The 27,975-nt window shown below is 46.3% G+C and overlaps 1 protein-coding gene across 1 annotated transcript in view; it reads left to right on the top strand.

Annotated features, from left to right (window-relative positions):
* Positions 1 to 16,829: 16,829 nt before the first annotated feature.
* Positions 16,830 to 27,975, top strand: part of CACNA1C (calcium voltage-gated channel subunit alpha1 C) — a 257,802-nt gene continuing 246,656 nt past the window's right edge. The window contains exons 1-2 of the mRNA XM_042991494.1: positions 16,830 to 16,872; positions 24,819 to 24,958. The gene's annotated coding sequence lies outside the window, so the exon portion shown is untranslated. The remainder of the gene's footprint in view (positions 16,873 to 24,818; positions 24,959 to 27,975) is intronic.

The following is a 27,975-nucleotide window of genomic DNA, read 5'->3' as shown; positions in this document are numbered from 1 at the left end:
TACAACCACAAGTCAGAAACAGCAAGCCTAATAATAAGAAAAATGAAGATAGGTTTAAGAAGATATTTTACCCATGTAGCATAGAGAGAATTTTAGCTTGAAAGTCAAAGCTCAACCTTCCTCAATCACAGATCATTCCAGCAAAGGATGTGAGCAGCAGACTGAGGACTGCTATTTAGGCCATTGCTTCACTTGTAGGCTCACAGTAGCCAGGCGAGTGGGCTATGCTTGCTCTGTCTCACTCCCCTCCCAGGCAAGGCTGCCTAAACTGTCAGTGTTTCTTTAATAACTCATGCTCATTATGTGGTTCCACACTGGTCAGGACATTTTTTCTCAGTCCATACCTAGCAAGCTCTGGTGTTTTGTTAATGGCATTATCAGTATCACAAGCTGATGCTCATGGCTCTGTGTTTTTCCATTTTCAGTGGGTCTGCACAAATTTTGAGCACTTTGCAAGAAATACCTCCATTAGCTGAACTCCTGTGTGACTCAATGAATGCTGAATGTGCACATCTGCCTATCCCTCAGGTGGAGAAGGGAAAATCTGTGAGGGATAAAGAAGGGAACAGAGTGAATAGGTAGGAAAAAAGAAAAAAGCTAGAGAGGCAGAGGGGAGAGGAGAAATAAAGGAGGGTGAGGAGCCAGAGAAGAGGGAGAACAAAGGGGAGCTAGAAGCCTACTCATGAGGACAGAGCAGCTTTCATCTAGCATGAGGCAGATTCACTTGTTCTTTCTTGGATGTTTGGCATCTTGGATAAAAATATGTCAACTGAATGGTGTCTTAAGGATAGGGAGATAGAGAGGAATGGGACACTTTGTAGAAACATCAGGAATGGAGTGTGCTCACACGGAGGTGGGTGTGAGTTCCTGCATTGTGCTGAGTGGAGACAAAAACCCCAGTCCACCTGGAAGCCAAAGCAGCATTCCCAGGGGAAATGTATGTTCTCATGATTGGAAAGGCTGGCTCCACTTTTCATAGCAGCCTCATCTCCTCACCCACAAAAGGAGAAAGGGACATCTCTAAATGGAAAGGATCTTCCTGCTGTTTCTGCAAGGAAATGAGCAAGATGGAAAGAAGGACTTCGAATATTCCAAGGAAAGAGTATATCATAACCAAGGGGCAGCCACAGGGTCAGGAAGTTCAGGAACTTTGTGATCCCTGTGCCTATCTCTGACTTCTGGTTGCATTGTCAAATGTCAGGTTCTGTTTGGGACATGCCTCCTGAGGGAAGGGTGGAAAAGATGGTGAGGGATGTCTCTCCAGGGAGTCTGAGCTGGCAGAGGCAATGGGTATGGAGGCTGCCTGAGGGCCACAAATGTGAGGAGAGTCCTCCATCAGGAAAAAGCCAGGTCCCTTGCCAGCAGTATGATCCATGATGGGGAGTTTTTAGGCATAGATTAGCTGAGATGAGAGCATAATATTGTAGAAAGAGCACTGAATGTGGAGTCCTTGGCTAAGACTTTTCATCCCAGATATGCTGCTTCTAACTAGTCATGAGACTCTGAACAAGTCATTCCTTATATCTTACCCTCATTTTCCTAATCTGTAAAATCAGGGACTTAACTAGATTCTCCCTAATGGCTGCACTTTTTAGTGGCGCATGAGCTGTAGCTTCTCAGGCAGCTCTATGGAGTTACCTGCTGGGGGCTATCCGTACCTCCCCCATTGACCAACAGTACCTCCTGTGGCCCAGAGGAAGCAGGGCCTGCTAGACTCAGTTTGGTAGTCTGCTCCATGGGAGGGAAAGAGGAGCATCCAGGGGAGAGTCACAGAGGAAGAAGGGCATACAGCAATGGGCTGAAGCAAGCCTCTGGCCCTCAACTTCCCCAAAGAGGGACAGGCCTCAAATCATTGCAGATAGAGTAGAAGCCTACAACACCAAATTAAACCATTCTACATAGAATGGCTAATTAAATTATAGTATACCTATCCATGCTGCTAGAATGCTATAAGGATATTGAAAGTGATATTGAAGACAAAATTGAATGATGTATAAGGTGTTTAAAACTTTTGGTTAAGCAAAAATGAAAGATTATTAAACAATATGAAGAGTATGATGACAATTTTGGAAATCAGAAATGCATATACACTAAGGAAGTTGCACAAATGTTGACAACAGTTACCTTAAGAAGTGGGATACTGCTCATTTTTGTTTTCCTTTTTCACCTCATAGTTTTCTTAAATTTGTAACATGAAATATTTTATCTAAGCCATTAGAAAATAAAATGATCAAAATTATAATAATGAAAGGGGCCCAGCTGAGGGAACTGCATGGGAACACAAGGCAGGAGCTCAGAGCAAGGCAGGATGTGAAGGCAGAGGGTTGGACAGCATGTTGCTGACTTCATTGTGGGCAATTTGAGAAAACCAAACCAGAAGACTAAACTAGGAATGCAAGAAGCCTTGACCTTTACCTTCACAGTTTCACCTTTTACAGCTAGTCTTCCTAGCTCTTGCTTTTTTGAATGCACTTACCTCATTTCCAGCCTGGGCTTAATGCGCTCCTCATTTGCAATGCTAAGCTTTTTATCTGTTTTTCTCCACGCAAAGCTTTGTAGTTCACTTTAAAGACCTTAGTGAAGGCTGAAAGACACAGGAAGCTCAGATTATCCAATGCCCAATGCCTGGGACAAATGAAAGGTCACAGGAATCAGAAGGGAAGTTTCCAGAGGGTTCTAGGAAGTCCCAGGAGACTCATGAGGCCAAGTAATAATTTGGCAAGAGGGGTTCACTTGCTTTGGTTTGGGTGTGCCTCTCTGACTTCCATGGTATTAGTATAGGGGCACAGGAAAGCATTTGTGATGGGACTGAAAAATGAGCTCATACCCCTGGTAAAGCATGAGGATCCAGGAACAGCTCAGAGCTGGGTAGAAGGTACCTTGGTGAGAATTGACCCAGCACAGTTATTTGCAGATACTCATTGAATTTCTAAGTCTCATCAATCAATGAGCAATAACTATAGCTGTCCTATACAAAATATTGAGTTAAAAGCTGAGTCTAGGGGTGCCTGGGTGGCTCAGTCGGTTAAGTGTCTGACTTCGGCTCAGGTCATAATCCCATGGCTCATGAGTTTAAGCCCCATGTCAGGCTCTGTGCTGACAGCTCAGAACCTGGAGCCTGTTTCAGATTTTGTGTCTCCCTCTCTCTCTGTCCCTCCCCTACTTGTGCTCTGTCTCTGTCTCTGTCTCTCTCTCTCTCTCAAAAACAAATAAACATTTTTTTTTAAAAAAGCAGAGTCTTGGGGTGCCTGGGTAGCTCAGTCGGTTGGGCAGCCGACTTTGGCTCAGGTCATGATCTTGTGGTCCGTGAGTTCGAGCCCCGCGTCGGGCTCTGTGCTAACAGCTCAGAGCCTGGAGCCTATTTCAGATTCTGTGTCTCCCTCTCTCTGACCCTCCCCCGTTCATGCTCTGTCTCTCTCTGTCTCAAAAATAAATAAACGTTAAAAAAAAAAATTAAAAAAAAAAAACAGTCTAAATGTAAGACAACACTTTTTCCACGAAGGACCAGTAATCTAATGGAGAAGGTAAGATGTAACAAACCCATGTGAAGATAACATTATTAGAAATAATTTATAACAGTGTGCAAGACATGCCACAGGGTGTTGAGTATGTGATTAAGGGCCAAGGGAGTGGCACAGACAGTGAGTGCCACTGTTCTGAGAGCCATTTAAAGAAGAGGTAATTGAGCTGAGTCTTTAATAATGGGTAAAATCTGAGGAGAAAGGGAGCAGATATTTCAGGCCTGGGGGGAAGCATGTAGGCAAATTCTTAGAAACAGGAAAGCTCAAATTATATTTAGAAGCAGCAGAGAGTGCCATGCAAATTGTTGTGAAACGGTAATGTGTCAGCAAGCTTGTGCTGCATAACAAACTACTCCAATGCTTAATGACCTTAAACAGCCACCATTTATTTAGCTCACAATTCTGCAGGTTAGTGGTTTATATTAGAGCAGGTTGGCCAGTTCTTCCAGATCCTGCAGGTGTCCACTAGGGTTGTTCAAGTGTCTGTGGTCAGCTGGTATGTCACTAGAGCTAGCCTATTCATAATGGCCTTAGATGGCTGGGATGCCTGGGTGCTCTTTCTGCATAATCTCTCATTCTCCAGCAGGCCATCTTGGGCTTGTTCATGTGAGAGAAGCTGCAAGACCTCAGAAGCCAAGGCTTAAATGTCACTTCTGCAGCTTCCTATTGGTCAACGCAAGTGACAAAGTCAGCACAGATTCAAGAGGTGGACAGATAGACTGATTCTTGATGGGAAGAGCTACAAAATATCATGGCCATTTTTGCCAGCTTCCACAGATTGGTCATCTGGTACCAAATCCAAGAGGGCCTTGAGTGCCAGAGTAAAGGATGCCTTAGTAGGAAGAACATGGAAATTATGCAATGAGCTAAAGGATGGGAAGGACATGTTTCCCAGATGCCAGTGTGCTGGCCTGTGCCAGTCTGCAGTGAAGATTTATTGGACCGCAGTTAGATGAGAAAAATAGGCAGAGTGCAACGTGTGAATATGAGCCATGGTGGGGGACAGGGGGCTGCTAACTGCTCTTCATTCTGGGGTTGTTTCTCCTTCCTTTTATAAAACAAAAGAGATAATAAATGGTCGTTTTTATTTTTAATATTTCTACTTGGCAGAATGAAAAGTTGGCAACTCAAATCTGTCCCTAACATCTTTTTGGTTTTGCTATATTACTGATCCATGAAATCTTGACAAGAGCCTGGGAAGCACTGCACAGTTGATTAGGAGAAAGAATTTGTAGAAGAGAGGGGCACCTGTGTGGCTCAGTTAGTTAAGCATCTGACTCTTCATTTTGGCTCAGATTATAATCTCAGAGTTCATGAGATCAAGCCCTGAGTCAGGCTCTGCTCTGACAGTACAGAGCCTGCTTGAGATTCTCTCTCTGCCCCTCCCCCCTTTCTCTTTCTCTCTCAAAATAAATAAATAAACATTTAGGGACACCTGGGTGGCTCAGTCAGTTAAGCATCCGATTCTTGACTTCAGCTCAGGTCATGATCTATCTCACAGTTCGCAAGTTCAAGCCCTGTATCAGGCTCTGTGCTTACAGCACAGAGCCTACTTGGGATTCTCTCTCTCTCTCTCTCTCTCTCTCTCTCTCTCTGCCCCTCCCCCACTTCCTCTCTATATATCTCTCTCAAAATAAATAAAAATAAAAATAAAATAAACATTTAAAGAAAAGAATTCGTAGAAGACAGAGGTGGCTTGCCGTTGACCTGCACAATCAAGGAAGGCCCCTGGTAGAGGTGGAGTCATGGCTAGACCTAGAATGAATGGCTAGCATTCTGTGAGGCAGATTTTTTAAAGCAAAATATTGTCAGCTTTGGAATGTTTATACTGTATTAGTGAGCCCTTATCAGATCAAACATTCAGTCCCATGACATCAGAGCTTTCAAGCTGAGAAACACTTTCAAAGGAAAGGCTATCTTGTAATACTTGCTTGGAAATTGAAAATCTGTTTCAATTCTACTTGAAAAGTGCTTTCATACGGTTCACTTGAGCATTATTAGTTCAACAGTACACAGCCCAGTTTCCTTTCACTGACAGGTGAGGCCCTCCCTGATCAGGCCCCACACTGCTTTTCCAGCCTCTGCACTACCCCTCCCCTGTGGACCCCTGCTTTAGCCAGGCGGTCAAATGCCTTTGGCTGGAACAGCTTATCTCCTGGCCTTGGATCCCTACCTACCCTCCAGCTTTCTATTCTACCCCTTCCCCAGTAATCAGTTCACTGGCTGCCTTCTCCAGATGTAGCCAGCTGTGGCATTAGCCATCTGTGTTGCTCTCTGGGCGTTTAATTTTTTGGGGGGGTATTATTCCTACCAACCTAGACTGCTACCTCCCTGAGAGGGGAGTTCTTATCTCCCAGGTCTCTGTATGCCCCGCATGTGCAGCACCTGGAAGACAAGGCTGATGTTTGAGGGCTCGTAGCTGGTTGGTGGGTTGGTTCGTAGAAGAATGGAGCTGCTCAGAGTGGAGCTTTGCTCTCCCTGAAAGGGGTGTCCAGCCTGTGGGGCCCACTTCTCTGTGCTCTGACCCTCATCATTCCAGTGAACTTCCAACCCAATGGGATGCCCCCTGAGTGGCTGGGCATTTCATTACAGGCACCAGTGAAGCAACAGAGCCCACTAAATTACTCTGCACTGAGTAGTGACTTTGCAATGGGTGGTCAGGAGGCTGACAGGGCTGAAGTTAGCCCTGTGTCCATGCCCCATCACACCAGTTTTGTGTGAAGAGAGGAAGCCAGGAGCATCACACGCAGTGGTTGTCTAACAAAGCATCACAACCTGGGTGGCTTAAAACAATATAAATGTATTCTCTCATGGTTCTGGAGGCCAGGCGTCCAAAACCAAGGTGTTGTAGGAGAGAATCTGCTCCATATCTTTCTTTTAGCTTCTGGTGTTGCCAGCAACTCTTGGCATTCCTTGGCTTCTAGATGCATCACTTGAACCTCAGCCTCTGTTGTCAGAGGAGCCTCTGGGTCCCTGTTTGTTTCTGTTTCTCATCTTGTAATAACACCAACATATTGGAATAGGGGCCCAGGAGATGGCTTTGTGTGTCAGGTTCAGAAATTTGTAAGGGATGCTGGGAGCTGTTTGATAGGTACCAGTTCCCCAGCTCACTCCCAGAAAAGTCACAGTATTCTGTGCACCAGGATCCCAGCAGCACCTGACTGGGCCCATCTTAGATAATGGAGGAGGAGAGTTTCCACGAGTCTGGGCTTTCAGGCCAACTCCAGCAAGGGAGGAGGGTACAGAGTGTGAGAAGCTGTGCATGCCAAGGCCTGAGACATGAGCAGTGATCCTAACTTTCTATAGACCTGCTGTGTTGTATTTCACCCCATGAGTTAGCAGGACAAGTCTTATTATTTCTAACTAAAATCCAGAGACCCTTGGTGGCTTGCCTGAGGACCTACATACAGATGGTTAATTCTGTAGACACATGGATTTATGGTCTCCTAGAGCCTTCCAGCTAGTTCCTAGGACAGTTTTCTAGAGTCTGTAGATCTATTCTCCATCACACTATCCTTGGGTTTGCTTCTCCCACTGGCTCTTTCCCTACCAGCCCAGGGAGGATCACCTGTGACTCTTTGATCCTTGGCCCAGACATGTATGAGACCCAGTGCTAGCACACAGCAGGTGCTCAGGATACACCACTTCCTTTCCTTCCCTCTCACCCTTTAGACTCCCACAGCCCTGGTCTCTGTTCTTCAGCTGCCACTCACCATATGCTCCTTCTTGGGTGACGAGGGATCTTCTTGGATAGGCTGCATTCTTGCATGAGTACAGAAAGTCCTTCCTGTGTGCTCCCCACAGATATCCCACAAAGCTGGGCACAGGGAGCCTGGTCCCCACAGGCTGATAGCAGAGAACAGGCCTGACTTCCCTGCCCTCCCTCAGCCTCCCTTTGCTGCTGTGCCTCCTACCCTGGAAACATACCAACTGCTGACTCAGGGTCACCCAGTGCCCCAGCACTGTCCCTGGCCTCAGATGTCTCTACAAAAGCCACACATCACTCCTCTGTGGGTGGGTCCTGGTTGTTCCCCACAGAGCCCCTTCACTCCCAGGAGGCAGAGATATGTTTGAGCATCTTGTACTGAAAGCAGCCATGGAAACCTTATAGACCAGTAGTTCCCAACCTGGGCACTGTCCAGAAGCTGGGGAGCCTGCTAGAAATCCAGACTCCCAGGCTCTTCCCAGAATATTCTGATTCAGCAGATCTGGGATGGAGGCTCAGGAGGCTATCTTTTTAACAGGCGCCCACAATGTTTCTAGGTAGCAATCAGAGAACCAAAGTTTGGGATCCACTGGTAGAACCCAACACCTTCATTGTGTGGATGAGGAAAATCAGATTCACAGAGGCTGTGTGGCCTACCAAGGTCACCCAGCTTGATAATGGTGAAACTAAAATTAGAACTCAAGATTTCTGACTTCCAAGATGGGGCTCACTGCCACAGCTTGCTCATTGCCCTTGCTATGTATGTTTCCAGAGAGAGAAAACAGTAAGAGGCAAGGTGGAATCCAGGAATCCAAATGTGTTGCTGTATGCTAAGAGGTCACATAAACATAGTGATTGAGACACCAGCTTGGTACCCAGCATACCGCAGTTCCAAACCTGTAAAATGAGAATAATATTCCCCACCTTCCAGGGTTGTTAGGAGACAATCTCTGTAATGCCCAGGACCTGGCATGCCACAAGAACTGGGAGCCAAGAGTTTGGCCCCCTTGTGAGGTGTTCAGATCCAGCACCCTCATTTGCCTGCCACTAAAGGACTAGAGGAATCCCACCAACAGGCAGGGTGTGCAAGTGCCATTGCACTACTGTGTGGTGAGCAGTTTTCCTCAGGACCCGGTGAAAGTCAGGGTGAACACAGGGACCCCAGGCATCCCAAAATGTCCATCCCCTTTCTCATCTATCACAAAATCTGTCTTCATCTTGGAGACAGCTCAAACTCATCTTACCCCTGCCGAGGTCCCCAAAGGAAAATACTATGAATTACTGTTACCACAACTCCCCTTTCAGGGCATGTCCCCAGCTTTTATTGTTCTCTGTTTTATATCATTATAATTGAACTGATCAGCAAGGAGAACAGGCCCGTTTTTACAAGAGAAAGGAGACACCCACAAAAAGCCAAAATTACAACTGTTTGCAGTTTGCAGGAAACACTTTTTAAACTAGATCTGCTTTTGGTATAGGCGTCAGCCAGTTTCCGAGAAGCATTCACACATGAGAAGCCCAGCCTGATTTAGAAGAGAAGCAAGTTAGCCCCCTTTGGGAGGCATGTGGTCAACAGAGAGGCTAGGCACGGACGTCAGGCCTAAACTCACAGACTTCCCAGAGCAGGAGGTGGACCGAGAGCTCCTACAGGGCAGAGACCATCCCTTTGCATTGTTGCTGCCCTGGGATTCTCCATGGCCCCACCTGCCATCAGTGTCTGTAGAATGAAAGTAGTTTAATCACCATCCTGATGGCCAACCTAGAAGACCTGCTCTAGCAGCTTGGGGAAGTAGCTCCGATGTTGTGGGGTTCAGTTTCTGCTCTAGAAGTCTGTGAGTCTCCACCCCATGACCCCAGTGCTGTGGAGGATGGGTGGCTGAGGCTAATGGAGATCAGAGAGAGGCCAGAGGTGAGTGTCAGTGTGAGTGGGGCAACGGGCCTTGCTCCCGGGGTCTTCATAGTGCTCTTGTTTGACCTCTTGAGCATGCATCTGTCTTGACTGAGAACTCAGTCCTTCCTACTGCTCAGTTCACATGTTAGGGAATTTTTTTTTTTGCTCATTTTTATAGTAATGATAACTCATACTTGTATAGCACTTTGACAATTACAAAAGGCCTTAATGCATATTATTTACATTTTTTATTTCCAATTCACCACATCTCTGTGAGGTAGGTTTTATCATTTCCATATTACAACTGAGGACACTGAGGCCCAGAAAGGTAAAGTGCTATGCCTAGGACTCATGGTAAAAAGCAGCAAATCCAGTCCTTATGGTTCTGTGGCCAATATTCTGCCATTGTTTCAGGTGTGCTGATGCACTGATGAAGCCTAGGCCCTGATGTCCAGTGGCATAATCTGATGGAGGGAGTAAGATGTGCTCGCAATTCGCTATAGCACAGGGCAGGATATTACCCCCAGCATGGTTCTCCAGCCATGGTCCTGGTCCTATCTGAAGTGCTGTGGAAGTTTAGATAGTGGAGCAAGCATGCAGTAGATCAGAAAAGGCATAGATGTAATGTGCTTTAAAAAAAAACATGTAAATGAGGGTTATTACCATGTCATTTGTATTATGCAACTTTGTGGCTTTGGGCAAGTCACTACCCCTCTTTGTGCCTTACTGTCCTCATCTGGAAAACTAAGGCAGTGGACCCAAAAAGCTTCCAGGTTCCCTCCAGCCTAAGGCTTCATGCCCAGATGCGTTCTGCACACCACAAAGCTGGTGTCCTCCCAAGCCTTCCAGGCAAGCCACCAGTATAGAACTAGAGCATTAAGGGGGCAAACAAAGCAGAAACAGAGGCTGGGTGAGGGAAGTGTTCCCTTTGGGGCAGGAGCCAGAAGCCACATAGGCAGGGAGGATCCCTGTTGCCCAGCAGCCAGCACCAGAGGAGCTGGCTGCGCAAACAAGGCTCTTGTTCACAGAAATTGATGTGCATGCTAATGTCTCTGAACCATATGGGAAGCGTGGCCAGGCTGCTGATGGTGGGCATTTCATTTCCTTGCCTGTCGGTTTTAAAGGAGCCTGGATCGATGGTGCCGCTCTCCTGTCTCAGCACAGGATATCGGCTGAGCAGCTGAGGCAGAAAAGGCATCCACTCTGGTGGATCCAGTGCACACGGAGCCAGAGCCAGCCTCCTTCAGGTGATGCTCTTGTGAGGCCACAAGATGTGGAGCAGCCTCAGGCCTGGGCAAGCCCATGTGGATGGGGAGGAGAGAGGGCCAGCTAAAATGGCAGAAACACTGTACGGTCCTAGACCCATGCCTGCGTGGTAAATAGCCCTTCTCTGCCTCTATGCATCCATCATCCACCCATTCATCCATTCATTCACTTATTCACTTATTCATTCATTCACTCACTTCATTTGCTTCCTTCTTGCTCACAGATGTGAGGGCACCTCGTGGTATTAAGTACCATTCATCATGGACCTTGGAAGAGATGTGACTAGCTCTACCTAAGGCTTAGCCCCTGAATGCACACCCACAGGTGACCTACCCCTGTGCCTGGGTGCATGACCCCGAGATAGCCCTTCCCACTGTTGGAAAACACCAACTCTAAAGAGTTCTCCTAGGGAGACAAAATCGGCCTCCCTGTCAGGTCTGTTGATGAGTCCTGCTTCCTTCCTCCTGCCTTCTAAAGCCACAAGGAGTCAGTCTGATCCTTTCAAGGGACAGTTCTAGAGCACAGTTTTTCCCCAAGTGTGGCATGTGACCCTGGGTGACATGTGAAATTATTTTGGGTAGTACATGGACAAGCACTTTTAATAGTTCTTTTTACTGTCACCTTTCATGGTGGCTGGTGAGCAATAGCAGGGATACTTCTAGTTTAAAAAATTCCTTCCTAAATGTCTGTATAAGAAAAGCAAGTTGAGGGGCAGCTGGGTGGCTCAGTTGGTTAAACATCCAACTCTTGATTTCAGCCCAGGTCATGATCTGAGCCCCACACTGGGATCCATGATGATAGCACAGGGCCTGCTTGGGATTCTCTCTCTCTCTCTCTCTCTCTCTCTCTCTCTCTGCCCCACCCCCACATGTGAGCTCTCTTTCTCTCTCAAAATGAATTAAAAAAAGAAAAGCAAGTTGATTTAAAGCATAAGTATTAAGTAAATAAATAATACTAAACATACATGGATGTGACAAAAATGATGATGGTCTTGATAATATCTCTCTGGGCCACCCTCTTACCACCATCCCCTGCCTGAACTTTAAGCCTCTATTCCCATCGACTTGGCCCTATTCTTTAATCACAGATTGCATATAACTATCACAGCTTCATCTACAAAGATGGCTTCTCAAACCCACACCTTCAGCTCTGACCCACCATCCTCTCAGTCACCTGTGCACATTTCCACTTGGATGTTGTGGCTTCCCCTCATCATGTCTGTGTGACATCTCTAGAACCACTGGTGGTGGGGGGGTGGGTTAGGGAGAGAGACATTTCTTGAGTATTTCCTGTTTAACATGTTAGCATACTTTTCCCCTTGGTCCTTAAATAGTCTCGATAAGAAGATACTATCTCTATGTTATATCTAGGAAATGGAGGCATATGACATGTGAACAATTTGGCTAAGGTGCAATAGTTGTGAGAGTTCTAAAATTCTCAGGGTTTGCCAGTGCCGTGGAATTTGCATTATGCCTGAGGCAGGAAAGGGAGTGTAGATGATCTGGCCAAACTTGGCACTTAGTGCATAAAGACACCACAGCCCAGTGACATGCCCAGGCCACTCTGCTGGGTCTGGCCAGCTCCTGCTTTGGACTCTATTGTTGCCCATGACACTCACTTTTCCATGTCATTCTTCCAGACATGCATTGATGTCATGCTTGATGATTGCTTCACGGCCCACCTTCTATCCTAGTGTTTTCTGAACCTGTCACTGCCTTTCTTGTCCCACGGCTCCATCCTTCTGTGGTTCAAACTGTTATCACCTCATTCCTGAACTACTGCAGAGTCTCCTGAATTTAATCTGTCTAGGGACTGCTTTCCATATCTGTCTTCCTAAAACATATCTTCCATAAAACAAGGGGCACATATCACCTCTTGATCACAAACCGTCATCAGTTCAAGTCACTGCAGACCTTAATCCCAGGGACAATACCCTCATATCAAGTACAGACTATCCTGTCACTTGAGACCTGCCTTAATTTAAACCCTAGCTGTCTTTCCAGCTTTGTCTCCCACAATGCAAATTCTTTAGCAAAAATGGTCTCCTCCTTGTGTCTCTGAGGGAACTTACACTTCCCATATGGAAATCACCTCAGTGCACCCAAGGTTCACCCCTCAGACCCAGCTCATACCACATATGCTAGCCTCCAGCCCCTAGAAATCTACCTTTTCTCTAAATTCTTAATCTGCTTATTATCTGGAGGAGTCATTTGGCAAGCAGCAGATGTGACCCTGTGCTAGAATTCCTCTCCATCAGACACACCCTCCCTGCCTCCTCACCTGACTATGAGCCCCTGGAGGGCAGAGCAGAGTCTGATACCCTTTGCAATCCTGGTCCTTAGTCTCAGTGCCCTTCAGGGCAGGCCTGTCAGTACATGTTCTTCATAGTGATGATGCTATGTGTCTTCATGGGGGCAGAGGGCAAGGTTGTTGAGAAAGAGTTCCTCCTTTCTCCTCCCTGGAGTTGCATACCAAGTGCTGGGTGACAGATAGCCTGCTGACTCATGGGACTGTCTGGGGAGCAGATGAGCAGGAGATGTGAAAGCACATTGTAAAGCAAGAAGTGCAGCATGTGAGAGAGGCCACAGCTGCAAAATTGACCTCAATGTCCTCTAGGTGTCCTTTGGACTGTCCTCTGAAGGGATCTGTGAGCCATCAGTCCCTGGCCCTGTATAAGGCTCTGTGGAGGACACAGGGAAATTGTAACATAGTGCCTGCCCTCAGAGCACTCACATTCCTGATGGGGGAAGAGATATCTAAGACATTTGCCACATTCTGAAAATGTATAAAAAATACCATAAAGCCAGATGCAAAAATTCCAGATGACTGCCCATAAGGCTGTAGGGCTCACAGAAAAAAGGAGATTGAGAGCCGTAGAGAAGTTAAAGCAACCCTCTAATAGGAAGAGGAATCCAGTGGAACTAGGTATGTGGGAAAGTAGCATCTTAACTTGAGTGGTGGGTGTTGGGAGAAGACAAGGTATATATGTGGGAAGGGAAAGATTCGAGCAAAAAAGCTGGGACCTAATGAACTAGGAATAAGGATGTGGCATGTTAAAGTGAAGTTCTGAAAAGTTACTTGCTCAGAAATTTCTTCATCCTTTGAGGGGAAAAAAACCCAGGGTAGAGAGAGAAATTCAAGGTGTGCATCCATATCCTCCATCTCCAGGCTTCTGGTGCTGGGTGTTGAAGGGGCTCCTCTGTGCCTCCACCCAACTTCTTTCAGGACGGCAATGCTACTGCCTCACAGTAATGCTTATGCTTCATGTCCTTTGCCTCGACAGCCCTGTGCTGAAACAAGGCTAAATACAGAACTACACAGGCTACTCTCTGATGGGGACTTGGGCTGAGCTCTCTAGCTCTAGTCTGAGACCATAATCTGAAATAAGCATCTCCCACACAGGCTGAGAGCTAACCAGGAGACAGAGGAGCATTTGTCTTGCAGTGTTTATGAGCTCTTGCCTTTCCTGGCTGAGTGAGACTAAGCTAGTTCTGTGCCCAAATGGCTGATAAGGGGTGGAAGCACTGAAGCAGCAGAGGGATAAAGAGGTTGAATGAGGAGTGATGTGTAGAGATAGCAAACAGAGCCTAACAGGAAGGGTGCTTTCAGATGCAAGTGTATAAAAACTCACCTTGAAATGGTTTCTACAATAAAGAAATTTTATCTCATATAAAATAAGCCACAAATTAGGATGGTACCAAAGTTGGTTAAGTTAATTCACTGGTTCAATGACTTTATCCAGGACTCCATTTCTTTCCCCCTTTTCCATCTGCCACCATCAGCATGTTGCTCTTGTCCTCAACGAGTAGTCCTCATGATCCCTAGGTGGTTGCCATGGTTCCAGGCTTCATCTACATATACATGAGCATGTCCAGCTAAAAAAGAGATTATAGTGCTCTTATGAATGTATGTCTCTCTCTCCCTTTTAGTCAATGAAGAATCTTTTCTAGGGGAATCCCAGAAAATTTCTCTTCATGTCATATTGGCCAGGGCTGGGTCACATGCCCCTTCTATAGCCAATGGATGGAGGAGAGGAATAGACTGATCTCTGTTGGGTTAGACTAGTGGTTGGTTTATGGCCACAGTGCTCCTCACAAGTAGTGACCAGGTTTGATTAGGAGTGGGAAGAGAATGCAGGGTCCATACTACAGCCAGCATCTTTGGCCACATGTCTTCACACCACCAGCCAAACAGACTCTGCATCCTAAGCACTTGCTTCACACTGCTGGGTTTAAACAAAAACCATTAAGCATAGCCCCAACAAAGCCCCACACACTTCCTATTCTCATAGTGGTGTCAGATAAATGGGTCCTGAGTTATTTGAGAGCTGAGCTGGGGGAGTCCATCTATCTCTGTAACCACAAACAATAGGAAAAACATTAAACTTACAGTCCTAGCTCTACTGCCTACTAACTGAAGGGCTTTATGGAAAATTATCAAATCTCTTTGATGAGTCTCCTCATGTATATAATGGAGAAAATATTTTTAATCTATCATGCAGAGTTACTATTATAACTAAAGCATCCAGGCTCAGACTCAAGTTAATGGCAGCTGTGGTGCTGTGGTGGAGGAGGGAGGAGTGGCGGTGGTAGTGGAGGTAGTGATGGTGAACACACTAGAGGTGTGATGGCAGTGGTGGTGATAATAGTGGTGGTGGTGCTGATGGTGGTAATGATGATGGAGGTCGTAATGATGATCATGGTTTAGGTGGTGATAATACTGGTGGTGGAGGTGATGATAGTCCTGGTGATGATGATTATGAAGGTGATGGTAGGGATGGTGATGACAGTGGTGGTGGTGGAGATGGTGGTAATGATGGTACAGATGGTAATGGCAGTGGTGATGATAATGGTAGTGGTGTAGGTGATGATGATGATGATAGTGATGGTGGTGGAGGTGATGATGGTGGTTATGATGATGATGGAGGTGGTGATGAAGGTGATTGTGATGATAATTGTAGTGGTGGAGGTGGTGGGGATCATGGTGGGGGTAGTGATGGCAGTGGTAATGATGATGAGTGGAGGTGGTGGTATTGATGGTGGTGCTGATGATGGTATAGGTGGTGATGGTGGTGATGATGATGATTATGGTGGAGGTAGTCATGGTGATCATGGTGCAGGTGGTGATAATGATAATGGTGGTGGAGGTGGTGAGATGACAGACGTGGTGGTAGTGATGGTGATGGTGGTGATTTGAGAAGGAAAGGAAAGTGGGACTAAGAGGAATAAAGGGAAAGAAAAGACCTGCCCTTCCCATTTTACAAAGTGGTCTTGTGACTCTGGGGCACCTGGATGGCTCAGTCAACTAAGAATCCAACTTCAGCTCAGGTCATGATCTCGCAGTTTGTGAGTTCAAGCCCCGTGTCAGTCTCTGTGCTGAGAGCCTGGAGCTTGTTTCAGATTCTGTGTCCCCCCCCCCCCACCTCTCTCTCTGCCCCTCTCCCACTCATGCTCTGTCTCTCTCTCTCTCTCTCTCTCTCTCTCTCTCTCATAAATAAATAAATAAATAAATAAATAAATAAATAAATGTCATGTGACTCAACGATAAAAATGTATGGAAAAGTGCCTTCTAAACTGTAAAGTACTACCTGATGAGTTATCACTGTGATGCTTACAACGTGGTTCGCAAACCTCCGAAATCCGTGGGAGCACTGACTATCATCCTTCATCCTTGTCTGCCATAAGTGAAATAATTCACTTCAAGAGGCAAAGTGTTGTCAGGTTCCCAGAGACATGAGGGAAATGCTCACAGATAGGGCGCTGGGAGTTTCTTTAGACAGAATGGAACCTATTACTGTAGATCTCAGGACTAAGGAGGGAGCTAGGGAAAAAACATTTGGAAGACTTGGAACCCAGCAAACAGAGACGTTTTTGGTTTGGTTTTGTTTTTAATTTGCTTTGATAATAGAAAGCAGATGTGAGGACTAAGTCTCTAGTTTCTGTTGAAGAAGATCCAAAGAGGCACAGAAGTGAGTTGTGCTACCTTCTTAGAAGCCAGGAAAGGTGATGAGGCCAGGGCAAGGGAGGAAACAAGGAGAAGTAGCAGGGCCAGTGCTGCTGGCCACTCCAGCAGCCCAGCAGGGCATCATGGAAACAAGCAGAGCCAGGACCTCAGTGGAGGATGCTCAAAGTCTTCAAGAGCAGGGACGTCCACTTCACAATGTGTGCAAAACACCTACTGTGTGCAGGTGCCAGGATGACAGTTATGACAGCAGCTACCATTTGAGTGATGACTCTGGTTTCTGCTTCTCATAATTACCACTATTCCCACTCTACTGTTAAGAAGCCAAAGTTTGGAAAGATTATGTAGCTGATCATGGAGAAACAATTTGATCCCAGGTGTGTCTGACTCCAAAGCCCTCTTTCCTCTGTCACTTTTCCTTTCATTTAAAGACACTTCTTAACCAAAGGTGACAAAGACACTTGCTTCTGCCCTGCAGGCCCTCTGCCCCTGGAGAGGAGAAACACATAGAAAACACACACATTGTGGTGAGTGCTATCATCTGAAGAAAAGGTGCTACAGCTGCGGGAGGGACTGATATTCCAGCCCACTGGGGGCAGAAGAGGCAAGGGAGGGTTGAGAGGTCCAGACAAGGTGATGACATTGGAGCTGGCTTAGATCTGAGAAGGAGTCTGTCAGGTAGAGAAAGGGGTGGGGCTTGTCAGGACAAGAAGAGAGTTGCATGTAAACAGCCTTTCTGGTGTGAATGTGGTGAGCCTTCTGGTGTGGCTAGAGCTCAGGGTGGTGGCTGAGGATGAGGCCAGAGGGGCAAGTGGGGTTGGACTGTGATAGACCTGGGGGCCAGGCGAAGGGGGCTACATTCCATTTTAAGGCAGAGGGGGGCTGTTGAAAGTTTTTACACAGTAAACCAGTGTAGATATCGATGGGAAGGGTTAGGAAGCTCCTTTAATATCCAACCAATGATGGAGGCCTAGATGGAGATGGGCAGTGGAGACAGGCAGAAAAGACAGGGTCCATTTCCCTGGGCCAGGTATTGGTCTGACTCCTCAAAAGAAGTGGACATTTATGAAGGTTTTGAGGCCATTCCTGCCCAACCCTCCATTTGGTAAATTACATTCTAGCCCACAGGTCACTAAGCAAATCCCCCATTGTCCCCAGGAGTAATTCAACCCTGATTGGTAATATCTGTCACCCTCTCCACTCCATTACCCCCAAAGAAAGGGTAATATCCCTGAGCCAGAGTGAACTTTTGGGAGAGGAAGGGACTGGCCATACTCTGACAGCCAGGGCTGCCCTGTTAAGGATGGGCCACCTTATAAGAAAACGACAGCGTGAGATGGAGGAGGTTGAAGGGAGGGACTCCTGCTGTGGGTAGGAGGCTGGCCCACATGCCATTTGGGCACTCCAAGAAGGTGACACAGGCAGCACCTGACAAAGGTTGACTGTTCCCTCTGTACTGATCACATGCTGAACACCAGATAAAGAACTTAAGCCAGCCAGTCTCTGCTCTATGGGGCATTACATTGAGAAGGCCGGCCTCAGAAGGGACCCAAGGATGGACAGAGATGCTGTCTTGGAGATAGAGGCAGTGAAGGGCCCAGGAGGAACAGACAGGCAGCTCCCCAACATCTGAGATAGGCCGCTTGGTGCTCTGGAACTGTGCTGGGGCAGCTGAGGCAAGGCTGGCCTCCAGGTAGGAAGATGTGAACTTGAGAAATTAGTAAGTGGGTAAGTCTCTTCAATTTAGCATCATGGATAAGCATGGAAAAATAGTCCAGTTGGAGGAGAGTTTTTATTTTTGTTTTTTTTAAACTGAACTACTATAAAACCAATGACACTGGCACACTTTTCAGCTCACTCAGCCTCAATTGCTACTTGCCCTCAATAAATAGATGAAATTTTTTTCAAAGCTGCTTTACTCTTAGACTATTAAGTGGTTTGTCCTGTCCCTCCTTCCTTTACTAGAAGTCCTGAGTGTTAAGGCTAGACTATTTGAACCACCAGGCACCTTCTAAATAAGGCTTCTATATAATGCCCTTGGGAAGGGCCTGCCCTCAAAGAATTGTGAAATTGAAGCAGTTGTCTTCAGGGGCCTCCCACCTCCCTTCCCAGCCCCCTTCTTCCCAATCCAGGTGCCCCAGGCATCTGTCTAGGGTTTCACAAAAGACCACACTGTCAGCTTTCTGATAAACTAGTCCCTGTTAAGGTGAAGGCTGACACAGATTTAAACATGACCTCATATACTTTAGATGGAGACCTTTAAAAGTTGGAAAATTAAGATCCGAAGGAATGCTTCTCTTTTTTTTACTACGGTAAAATATATATAAAATAAAATCTGCCATTCTAACCATTTTTAAGTGTATACTTCAGTGGCACTAATTATACTCCCAGTGTTGTACACCCATTACCACTATCTATGTCCAAAGTTTTCCATGCCCTGAAACAGTTCTTCCCTCCCTCCACCTTCTGGTAACCTCATATCCACTTTCTGTCTCTCTGAATTTACCCATTTTACACTTTTCACATAAGTGGAATCATACAATGTTTGCTCTTTTGTGACTGCCTTAGTTCACTTAATATAATGCTTTCAAGGTTCATCCATATTGTAGCCTGTGTCAGAACTTTATTTCTTTTTATGGCTGACTAATATTCCATTGTATGAATATCCTTCATCCACTGATGGAAGAAAGGCTTCCTAATGGCTGAATTCTAGGCACCAGTAGAGACCCAAGGAGAGGGGAAGATTTGGAGATCCCTGCTACCAACCCTTGAGCCATGCCATCTGGGTGCCCACCAGCCCCTGATAGGTACAATAATCCAGGATTTCAGTCACCTCACAGACAGACAGCTGTCCTATAGTAGAAGGAGCACCAGACCAGCCATCAGGAAATGCAAATCCTCATCACATGAGGTAGATGTGTGGCCTTGGACAAGTCCTCTTATTTCTATATAATGAGGAGCTTGGGGCATGCGTGTCCTTTTATGAGGTCCTTCCAGCTTCTTATATTCTGTCAAGTCCCTCAGTGTCCTAAGAGACACTTGCAGTGCAGCAAGTGGTGTGGGGCAGAGCAGACACTCAGGAATGCTTGTGACCCTCGGAAGGAAGAAAGGAAGGAAGGAAGGAAGGAAGGAAGGAAGGAAGGAAGGAAGGAGAGAAGGGAGGGAGGGAGGGAGGGAGGGAGGGAGGGAGGAAGGAAGGAAGGAAGGAAGGAAAGAAGGAAGGAAGGAAGGAAGGAAAGAAGGAAGGAAGGAGAGGAGGGAGGGAGGAGAGAAGAACTGGAGGAACTAGGGTATTCCAGTTTCTTTATCTCCCTTCATTAGAGATAGTCGGGAGGCTGTATTTAGAGGTCAGATTAAATGGTACTTAAGTTATGAAACAATCTGGAATATAAGGTGTGCTGCTTGGCTCATTATTATTGTGTTTCTTGTCTTTGCACCTTGTACTGAGATGGAATTATATGACTGGGCTTCTCATCAATTCTGTTTGGTGTAGAAATCTTGGCAGCTTCAATAAATACACTTGCATAAATTTAAGTGAATACACACAGGCTCTCTTTAGTATGAATTCTCACACCTTGGCTGTTATATAGCAGATATGAGCTGTACAGTGTTCAACATAGATGGTGGGCATCACCCAGCTGTGCCATACATGTGTGTGTGCAGAAATGTGCACACGTGTATAGACATGGCAGGCTCTCCATGGTTGTCCTTGTCCAAGGAGCTCTACCCTGGCATGGCTTCTGTTCACAAGGAGTCTGTGTTCTCCTAAAGCATAAATATGAATAATCTCTTTACTGAAGGATCATTTTATTATTAAATCTATTTGTATTTATAGTGATCCTCAGAACAATGAGGAAAGGAACTCTTTGTTCCTTTCTATGTTTTGGAATTTGACTGTGCCTTAGGCAGAACTGCAAAGACACTAGGGATTGGCATCCTTACTTGCCATAGAATTGTGAAGAGACTTCGGAAGTCCTCTACTACTTTGGAATTCATGTTCAGAGTTCCAAGAAAAACAAACAAACAAAAAAGCACTGAGTCCTCCTCTCAAATAAAATCTCCTGAAGAAACCAGCTTATAAAGACAATAAACATCTTCCAGGCTAGTCAGGAAGAGATGGCTACTTCTTTTTTGTGTGTAGTCTCTGTCCACACCCCATCATATTGGTTCTCTGGACTCTTTTGAACTGTCAGGATCTCGGACAACTTTGCATGTGGGTTAAAATGGCACTGGTCTGGTTCAAGGTGGTGGTGGGGTCAGTGAGCAAAGCCCCATTTTCTCAGCCTTCCCTAGCCTGTAATTCCTCCCAAGCAGCACTGTGTAAGCCTAGGGCTCTCTGCAGCATTGCATTTTTTTGATGCTTAGCTAGTTCTTTTATAGATGAGACAGACCCAGCAAAGTAAAGTGACTTACCCAAAGACACACACAAAGCCAGTGGTACCAGAATCAAGATTATTACCATCAAAAGATAATTGAGTCTCTGTCCTATAGAAGCTTATAATGTAGTTGAAAGATAGGATATGTGTACATGAAAAGATAAGTGGAAAACTAAGATAGCCTGTACTCACAAGTGTCTATTAGTTCCACAAGTGTTTAGAAGACATCATGGTTCCTGGGATCTGAGACTCTCTCTCCACTGAATTTTTCTAAATATTTCATACATGGGTATTGCCATGGACCCCAGCTTCCAGTGGTAGCGCTGATAAATGAGCAGGGAAGAGAGGAAAGAAAGGGAAAAGAAGATGGAAATGGAAAGGAAATAATAAGGGGAAAGATAGGAAGATACGATAGGAAGAGAAGGTGACAGGAAGAGAGGAAGACCAGAGCATCTGAAAGGCCGAAGTCATCACACCTGCCCCAGGCAGGTAGGACTTCACCCATACTTTGGGGGAGGGGTCCTGAAGGAGCCCTGGGACTCCATTCTAGTGGACTTCCATTCCGGCCTTGATGGTCAGAGAGTTTCCACGCCATAGTTTCTGTGGTCCATCCTCTCTTCTCTTTGACCCTTTTCAGCCTCAACACAGAACAGTAGGAATGGAATCTTAGTCTGTTCCAGGCTGGCTCCCAAAGTTCCCGAGTTCCCAAAATCACATAAAAAAAGGGCGAGTTCACAAGCTGAATATTGTGCATTCTCAAAGAGCTCTGTGGCCCCTCAGGATTCAGGAGAGCACACAGCTCTGGCTTCAGAATTCAGGCAGGAGGAGGGCTGTGAAGGAGTGTGTATTCACAGGACCAGAGATGCTGAGATATCAGTGCAGCAAGAGGATGGTTTCAGACAAACTTTTGCATTTCTCTACTCCATTCATTTTTGCCCTTAGATGTTTCTATGGCAACACAACATATGTTTTGAAAGGATCAACCAAGCTGTTTCACTTGTTTATATTTTTGTTTCTTTCTTTCTTGGGTTTGGGGTTGGGATGGGAATAACTTTAAGGGCATTCATGCCCCTAAGGTCAGAAGGAATACAGTACAGCCACCAGAGCACACACACACTCAGCAGCACAGATGACTGCATTTCAGACACTGCAGCAGCAGGCACCTGCCCCTTCTCAGGATTCTTCATCCAGACCCCATCCTACTGGCCCCCTGTATCCTTTTCAGTTCTATCTCAGATCTTTAAACAACTTAGCATGAGGACTCTGACCCAGTTGTGTCTTTGAGAGATAAACAGGAACCAGTGAGATCTCTGGCACCCAAGAAGGCAAGATGAGATGAATGGGCATTTGGACCTAGGGTCAGGAAATCTGGTTTCCCATCTTCAGCATTTACCTCCCTGGCTGGGATCTTATCAGCATCCCGGTTTTTCAAATGAGGAGGTTGATTAGATACCCTCTAAGATTCTTTGTATCTCTCCAACACCATGGCTTTAAGCAGAATCCTGTAACTTGTGCCAAAGGGATGCATTCCCATAATGTGAAAGCACTTTCCTGGGATGAGATTGCCGCTTATGGAGAGGGGTTCCGGCCTCATCTCCCCTCTCTATAGCCTGCACACTTTCCCAGGGCAACCTCATCCAGGCCTCCCCTGACAGCCAAACTCCTCCTGAACCCCCATTCTGTATGTCTGATGACCAGTAGTCCCAACTAAATGTCCCACAAATGCTTTAATTCAGCAAGTCCAGAACTGCTGTCTCTCCCCTCATGTCCCCCTCTGCAGTGAGAGGCATCACCATCCACGGTCACTCAAGTTAGAAACCTCAGGGAGGGGGGCAGTGCATTTCTTTCACTGCCTCTTCCCCCAACCCCTATATGCAACCAGAAACCAAATTACATCCTTCTGTCTCTAAAACCTACCTACCTACTTCTCACCAATCCCAATGCCTACCTTGGCTCAAGCCTCCATGATCTCTACATGGGTCACCTCCCCCCAAATCCTCCCACCCTATCACCACCCTCCTTACATAGACCAGTGCCAGACTACAATACTCATCTAACCCCATCATTCACTATCTCCTCAGTGTAGAATTCAAGCATGCAGGTGTAGCCACAAAACCCCTGGTCATCTTCCTCCTACCAACCTCTCCAGCCCCACTTCCTCTTAGCCTTCACTCCAGCCAATCAGATGCCTGTATTACCTGCGGCTCTACACACACACACACACACACACACACACACACACACACACATACCTTACACAAGTTTCCTCAGGTTGCACTGTGCCCTTTTGTAACATGCTTTCAACACTGTCCTAATAGATATTTTAACCCCCAAATCACCTAATTTTAAAAGACCAGAGGCTCCCACATACTACTATTGGTTCCTGGGTCATCTCCCCCACCCCATGCAGCCACATCCCCAGACCAACCTTATGATGCTGTAATGGGTAGTAAGTAAAACACAAGTCTGCCCCTGAGGTGCTCGTTAATTCTGGATTCTCCATCCCCTTCCCACAGCTACTGCCTGATCAGGACCTTCATCAGCACATGAGCCAGTGGTTCTTAAACTTTTGGGTGCTTCAGAAACACCTGGAATTGTCTGCAATGCACATTTCCAGGCTCCATAGCCAGGACATCTATTTTAGTAGGTCTGGATAGGGCCCAGAATTCTGCATTTTTAAACTTTGCAACTTCAAACTGCTTCACCCAAAGCTGGACGCAGTGAGGCTGGCACTCACTCCAAGTCTAGTGCATCGGGAAAAAAATGGATGTGAGCACAAGCACATGTGTGGTCAGGCCTCTCCCCACAGAGCTATCCATTAGGCTAATGTCCCTGGTCTTGGAGCCCCCTCCCAGCAGGCAAGGCAGGAGGGGGTGTGCCTTCCCAGGTGATGCCCCCTCTCCACAGTGTGGGTGAGACCTGGAGGTCTTTGGTGAGCTCTGTCTGATCCAACAGAGGATGGGAAGATAGGTCCGAGGGTTCTGAGCCTAGCGCCCATTGGAGCCTGTAATCAGGCTTTCAACCTGTGGCTGAATGCCATGTGGACTGGTGTTTTGTGGCTCCAGTGTGAGATGAGCTGAGGCTCCTGCAGAGGCGAGCAGTGGAGCATGAAGGCATCCAGGCAGCCTTTGCCTGGTGGGGGCCATTAAGGCTATGCACTGGGAACAAGGTTGTGGGAGAAAGCAATTAGTGGTGAGGGAAGCCAGTGAATCAGCACAGAGTCGGCTCGCTCTAATTGAGCCAAAGAGTTTGTCCTGTTATGTGTGGGCTCCCAGGGACAGGAGCTTCATCCTTAAATGCAAAGCCTTTCTTCAAGATGGCAGAGGGAGGAAAAAGACTACCTCCCACCCTTGAAAAAACAGCTGAGCCTTTTCCCTTCACTGCCCCACCCCAGTGCCTGCCTCCATCCTAGAAATGCTGATTTTCTTGACTGACCTGGTCTATGTCTTTGGACAAAGATTTTTTTATTTTCTCAAGAAAGACAGAGACTTCAAATTCAGGGTCAGTGTATATGAGCAGATTGGCTCTGTTTGAGCTGCTGTTAGATTTTCAGTGTCTCAACTTCTTTGTGGTTGTGTTTCTGTCCTGTCATTTTGGAGACCTTGATTAGCATACTCTCCAAGGCAGCTTCTGTTATCCTCAGGATTTGTCACCTCAGTATTGTAATACACTGTTCTTGTGGTCCTGTTTCCTCCTTTCTGAGCTGTGTCCTCTGTCCTGACATATTTCCCTCTAGATCAAGACATTATGAGGTCTCTTCTGAGAAATGAAACATTCACTGATGAACTAAATAAGATGTTTCTCCAAAATGTGTAATTTTTCCACCACCCTAATATTTGCGTTTTAACAGGGGGCATTTGAAGACTAAAAAAAAAAAAAAAAAAAAAAACCTTAATGCCCAGTGGATTGGAGCTCTAAGGTTGAAACAGAATGTGGAGTCGGTAATCTGGTTTGGGGGTCCCACCCAGTGTCCCCCTACATCCTACCACAGGGGGAGCAGCATTCTTCTCCACCTGCTTGTGTGCTCTACTGGTTCAGAAGTTACAAACCCCCAATCTAATGACTATTTTTCTCTCTCTTCTATTTTTGTTTCCTAGGAACGAGTGGAATATCTCTTTCTCATAATTTTTACTGTGGAAGCATTTTTAAAAGTAATAGCCTATGGACTTCTCTTTCACCCCAACGCTTACCTCCGCAATGGCTGGAATTTACTAGATTTTATAATTGTGGTTGTAGGGTAAGTATAACTACCTTTCTCTATTCCCTCCCCTTACCCCTTACCATCAACCAATGCATATCTCCTTTTCCTTCTGTATTTGTATCTCTTTTTGGTTTGGTCACAGTAGCACTGGGCTCTAGGCAAGATGAGAGGATCTATTAAAAGTCACTTTGAGTTCAGACTTTCTCCAAAGGGAAAAGAGCTCTTACCTAGGAACACCTCCTTCACACATGCACATGCTCACACATGTGCACTCATGTGCACAGACACATACAGGAGTGGAATCTGAGTGCTTTTAATGAAACTCAGGGTCCTCCATGCAGCTGAGTCCTCTGCTTAAGGTCTTTTATTCTGTCTCCAACAACATCTGGCCCAACACCTCTTCAGACTGGTTCCCCTGCCACATCCCTGAGCAGGGTTAGTCCAGCCTGCCTGTGAGCATGGCGGTGGGGCGAGGCTGGCACACACCGTCCTGTAGATGCCTGCTCTCACCTCTTCAGTGGGCCTTGTCCAGGGTCCCAGGAAACAGGCTGCTCAAGATAAAAGGGTGAGGAGAAAGCAGAGAACTATGAAGGGCCAAGGTTGTGGGTGACCCAACTAGAGCCAAAAACGCCTTTCCCTAGAGGGATGCTTTGCTGTGGCAAAAGGTGAAGCAAAGTCAATATATGCCTTTAAAAAAAAAATAAAGCAATGTAAGCAATTGTAAATAAAATTTAGAAGTGATGATCTCCTTATCAAGGAATTAGTAACTTTGCAAAAAGATTCTTTATGAAATATTTGGGTTTTTAAATATTTATTTATTTTTGAGAGAGTACAAGTCGGGGAGGGGCAGAGAGAGGGGGACAGAGGATCTGAAGGAGGCTCTGCATGGACAGGCTGACAGCAGTGAGCCCGATGTGGAGCTCAAACTCACGAACCGTGAGATCGTGACCTGAGCTGAAGTCGGATGCTCAACTGACTGAGCCACCCAGGTGCCTGTCTATGAAATGTTTGTCCCTAAACAGGCCTGCATGTGCTATGCAAAATATTTACTAAGACACAGTTCATGAAGTTCCAACCACTCATCTATTTTGTGAGGGGAGGGCACCTTTACAGCAGATCCTACTTGAGGAACAAGCTGGCTTCTTTGAACTGATCTGCTATTACTCTGAACCCAGAGAGTGGTCACACAGTGGCCACCTTGCATTTTTACTCCCTTGGAGTTCTGACAGGCTTCAGTGTCAGTGTCAAGGTCAATATGTCATCAGGCTCATATCCCAGGAGCCTATTTTTGATTGATGCCATTTGTGCCATCCCAGTGAAGACATAGGTCCTTCTGGACTCCTCCATAGCACTCACTGCTCATTCTCTCATGGGACTGACTGGTCTTTCCTGCAAGAAATAACAAGAGAAAATCAAGATCATTTAGAAGTTATTTCCTTGTCTCTGGCCATCTGGATGGCTATTTGGGTTGTTTGGAACTGTTTTAGGGGTTTTCTTTGTTGTCTTTTTTTTGTGCAGCCTATGAATGACACACTTTGGCCACATTAACATCAGGGCTATTTGGGTGACATGAGAAGCACCAAAGTTCTTGGAGGATTTGCCAGGAATAGATCTGGCTCCAGAGGACTCAGAGTGAGGATGCAGCTCTAAGAGATCTTGCTGCTTTTGTTCATGCCAAGATAAACAAAGAAGAACTGAACAAACACCTTGCATTAACTCAGTAAGCCATAGCAAAGGCCTTTGAGGTGCCTTGTTCCAAATGCCCCTAAATCCCTTCAAATTCAGTGTCTTTCTCTAGGCCTCAGGCCCCAGAGGACCTTTCACACATACAAAAGAGCCCCAGGAATGAGATTTATCAGGAGTTGAGGGTGCCTGCAGGGACCAACTTTGTTTAAGCAGAGAAGCTACATGTTCTTGTCATGTTTATGGAAATGAGTTAGAGTTGAGTGCATACAGCGCTCTGCCCCCTTCATGGCCCTACCTACAGCATGGGAGGTGGAAACAAGAGGCACAGGGCAGACCTCAAAAGGGAGCCCTGGGGGGGCCTTGTCATGCAGTTGCACACTTGGTGACACTTGCTCCTCTTTTGCTGGGTTGGACCCTCGCCTTGCTGTTCCTCCCCATAAGCACAGAGGGCAGACTTTTTGTGGAGTCAGCCCAGGTTTCAGTCACATCTTCCTGGGGTCTAGGCCATGAGGCTGATGAAGAGGCCCTCTTCAAAAAGATCAGAGGAGGACACTTGTTGGGATGTGCACTGGGTGTTGTATGGAAACCAATTTGACAATAAATCATATTTTAAAACAAAACAAAACAAAAAACAAAACAAAAAGATGCCTCTGGTAGATTGTTTAGGCCACAGAAGTTATGATGCTGGTGGTTGCTGAGCCTGTGGTTCACTATGACCCTCTGGGCTTTTTCCCCATTGATCTCACACATGGACATATTTGACACCTAGTTTCTCTTCTCCAAGGGCAGTGGTCCCATGGGGCTCTCTGTCTAATCTAAATCTCAGCCTCGGGCACCTGGCTGGCTCAGTTGGTAAGTGTTCGACACTTGATTTCAGCTCAGGTCATGATCTCGTGGTCGTGGGATTGAGCCCTGTGCTGGCCTCCATGCTGGGCTTGGAGCCTGCTTAGGATTCTCTCTCTCTCTCTCTCTCTCTCTCTCTCTCTCTCTCATTCTCTCTCTCTCTCTGCACTTCCTCCACTCATGCTCTCTCTCTCAAAAATAAATAAACCTTAAATCAATCAACCAATCAATCAATCTATCTCTGCCCATTCTTCTAACTGGAAAAATCACACACACACACACACACACACACACACACACACACACACACACACAGCATAGCTCAACCACCTCTTTCATCTGTACCTTCTTTTCCTGCCCTTTTTATAACATTAAATGGATATCCCTCTGCTTCCCTTATGTCTCCTGGGAAGTATCTACTCCCTGGGCTCCTCATCTGCAGCTACTTAGGGGAAGGTTTCTTCTGCCCTTCTACGATCAGAAGGGGGTCTGCCTGGCTCTGGAGACAGGTGGGTGTGCCTGCC

The sequence above is a fragment of the Panthera tigris genome, chromosome B4 (assembly GCF_018350195.1).
Source record: "Panthera tigris isolate Pti1 chromosome B4, P.tigris_Pti1_mat1.1, whole genome shotgun sequence".
In the NCBI taxonomy this organism is placed as follows: Eukaryota; Metazoa; Chordata; class Mammalia; order Carnivora; family Felidae; genus Panthera; species Panthera tigris.
Note: the sequence above shows the minus strand (reverse complement) of the source record. Positions and strands in the feature narration are given on the sequence as shown.